Source organism: Kogia breviceps, chromosome 6 (assembly GCF_026419965.1).
Source record: "Kogia breviceps isolate mKogBre1 chromosome 6, mKogBre1 haplotype 1, whole genome shotgun sequence".
NCBI lineage: Eukaryota > Metazoa > Chordata > Mammalia > Artiodactyla > Physeteridae > Kogia > Kogia breviceps.
This window is the reverse complement of record NC_081315.1, coordinates 7,007,266-7,010,925: the sequence shown is the minus strand read 5'-3', so window position 1 is coordinate 7,010,925 and position 3,660 is coordinate 7,007,266. Positions and strand designations below refer to the sequence as shown.

Here is a 3,660-nt window from a genome sequence, read left to right as displayed (position 1 = left end):
GTTGGTGAGAAGTCTTACATTAGTCTGGTTTTTGTTCTTTTGTAAATAAACTCCTTTATTTCTTCCTTGGAAGGATTTAAAATCTTTTCATTATTGATGTTCTGAAATTCCACAGTCATATATCTTCTCTTGGTCACTTGTTTCTATGTTTATTTACTTACTGTTCTGGGTAGACCTTTAAATATGAAGGCTTGGGTCTTTCAATTCTAGCAAATGTTCTTATATTATCTCTTTTATAGTTTCCTTATCTACATTTTCTTTAGAATTTCTAGAATTGGAAGGTGGACTCTTTCATTCATGTGTGTATTTTATTTCTCATATCTTTTTTTGTTTCTTTAAATTGGAATAAAATTGCTTCACAATGTTGTGTTAGTTTCTGCTGTACAATGAAGTGAATCAGCTGTACATATACATATATCCCCTCCCTCTTGGACCTCCCTCCCACCACCCCCATCCCACCCATCTGGGTCATGTATCTTTTGAATTTAATCAATCAAGAAGTGTTCAGGCATAAGTGTTTTGACTACTTGTACACTGCATTTCTTTTTTATCTTCAGTCTTGCTTTGGATTTATATTAACTTCTGCAATCATCATTTTAATCTCAATTTTTTTCCTTTTTCACTGAACAAACATGCTGTTCTTGTTCTATGTATGCAATGTCATTAAGTGAGTCTGAGGTACTAATTTTTTTTAAATTTTCTATCCCTTGAATTATCCTTGTCTCCTTCAGTCTTTTTTTTTTTCAGTTTGAAATTTCTCTTTTATGTTCAAAGCACTTAAATATTGGATACTTCTGGTTTGTCCAATGAAGGATTGAGACAAAACAAAACGTTGATTTGAGGCTGGCGTATTGAACTTACTTTTTGATGATTAGGCATCACTTTAAGATGTTTCAGTGGTAGCTCTTTTAGCCATCTTAGAGCCTGTGGAGGCCTGCTGGGAGCAGGACTTCTAAAATGACAAATATGTCTGGAAGACTGTCGTCCAAGGCCATTTTTTCTGGCTATAAGCTCTGTCTATGGAACAAGAGGGAGCGTACAAGTCTTCTGAAAATTGAAGGTGTATATGCTCGAGATGAAACTGAATTCTGTCTAGACAAGAGATGTGCTATGTGTACAAAGAAAAGAACAACATAGTAACTCCTGGTGGAAAACCTAACAAAACCAGAGTAATCTGGGGAAAGCTAGCTCATGCTCATGGAAACAGTGGTATGGTTCATGCCAAATTCCAAAGTAATCTTCCTGCTAAGGCCATTGGACACAGAACCCAAGTGATGCTGTACCCTTCAAGGATTTAAACTTACTGAAAAGTAAATAAATAAAAATGTGGATTTGTTCTCTTGAAAATAAATAAATAAAAAGATGTTTGACTGGTAAACTATGGTGGGACACTTCCTTCTAATTGACAATATTGAGAGCATTGCCCAGATCAAGATCCCAAGCCAGAATATCCATTCAATTTCCGTTCATTTAGAGAAAAACTATTAGGTTTTTGTGCTTTGGTTTCTTTGTTGAGGAGAGAGAGTTAAACAATTTGGGAGGCCATTGTGAGAGGAATATTTGTATGTGTGTTATAAATACACCTATATCTGTATATGTTCAAAGTATTTTTATTGATTTTGGAACTCATTGTTGACAACAGTATATCCAGTTCAAACAAAAATGATTGAATCATTAAGCTTTGGCTTATATGATACCAAATTAAATGGCCTTGTCCATTACTTTAAATGAATAGTTAAATTAAGTATGTTATCTACATAATCAAAATTTGGATGTGGGATTGAGACTGGTGAGAACATGAAATTCATTTCTATATTCAGGTCTATGTGTTCAAGTTCATTAATATAAACTGTCGTGATGTAAAATCACTCTAAATAGAATAGTATCCTACTTAATATATTTACACATTGAGCTCCTTTTTTAGGAGAATCATTTGAGCTTCTGAAGTACAGAAGATGTAGTACTATAGTGCCCTATCCAGAATGCAAGTCAGCAGAATTCTGCGGAAGTTCTAACCATGATAGGGCACCAGGACACAAATGAGTAGTCTGGCTAATTCCTCAGGAGATCATAAGAAAGATCTTTTCTTACTGACACTATCTAGTTTCCGTCTTCTCAGCAATCAATAATACTTACCTTGTGCAGGTACTCTATAAGGCAGTGTGAGAATAATAATAATAATAATACACACAAATACCAAAATATTCCTTAAGTGTGACAAAAACTTAATATAATTTCCACTTTTCAGAAAGTTTTCTTTTTCTGGATGCAAGTATATATTTACTTTTTTGTGGTAAGAACACAATATGGTATTTCCTCGGTTAAGTTTTTAAGTGTACAACACATTAATGTTGACTATATTCTACAATAAGTAAGCTCTCTTTATTTATCCTGCATAACTGAAACTTTACATTTGTTGACTAGATACCCCTCATTTCCCCCCCAACCCCCAGCCCCTGGCAGTCACTACTCCACACTCTGAGTTTATAAATGTGACGACTTTAGATACCTCATATAGGTGTGAAGGGCCTCAACTATACTCACACCCCTACTTCCCTATCGATACCCAAAAAGTTTTTGGGCTTTCCGGCTGGCGGGTGTAGATAAGATACTGGAATGTCAGCGGGTGTAGATAAGATACTGGAATGTCCCTCTGGGCAGAAACCGTTCTGAGAAAAAGGCCTGGAAAACAGGACATGTCTGAGACATGCCCTAACCGCGAACAAACAAGTACGGCGGGGGCAAGAATGCCTAAGCCAATGAGTTTAAAAGTCGCCCCAGCCAATGAGTTTAAAGGTCGCCCCGTTTACCCAATCATTGTGAAACTCCAAATATACCCGCCCTATAAGTGAATAAACCTATAAAATGTGTGTGATTCCGTTTTTACGGGTTCCTCTTCGGCCTCCTGCATGAGGACCAAGGAACCCTGGTGCACCGGCTCCTAATAAACCTCTTGCGTGTTGCAACGACTCTCGACTCTTGGCGGTTCTTGGGCGAGCTGGGATCCCTCGGAGACCGTTCAGGTCTAACAGGTGGAACCATGCAGGATGTGTCTTTCTGTGACTGGCTTACTTAACTCAGCCTCATGTCCTCCAGTTTCATCCATGCTGTCACATATTGCAGCATTTTCTTTTTTTTAAAGGATAAATAGTATTCCATTATAGGTATATACCTTGTTTTTCCTTATCCATACATTTGTCAATGGACATCTAAACTATTTCCACAATATAATTTTGAATAGTGAATAATGCTGCAATGACATAGGAGTGCTGATATCTTGAGATCTTGATTTCAGTTCTTTTAGATAAATACCCAGAAATGCAATTGCTGGATCATAGGATAATTCTATTTTTAATTTTTGGAAAAACCCCCATAGTCTTTTCCATAGCAGTTGCATCATTTTACTTCCCATCAAAAACATGTAACAATTCAAATTTTCCCATATTCTCACTTGCTGTCTTTCTTTTTTTTTTTTTTTTTTTTTGATGATAGCCACCCTAACAGGTTTGATAACTGCACATGGTGTTGACTTGCATTTCCCTGATAATTAGTGATGTTGAGCATTTTTTCATATATCTCTTGGCCATTTTATGTCTTTTTTGGAGAAACATCTATACAAGTCCTTAGCCTATTTTTATTTGGGGGGGGTTTTGGGGGGGG

The 3,660-nt window shown here is 36.4% G+C and overlaps 1 pseudogene; it reads left to right on the top strand.

The window, feature by feature from the left end:
* The first annotated feature begins 957 nt into the window (after positions 1–957).
* On the top strand, positions 958–1,298 carry LOC131758907 (large ribosomal subunit protein eL33 pseudogene; annotated as a pseudogene).
* The last annotated feature ends 2,362 nt before the right edge of the window (positions 1,299–3,660 follow it).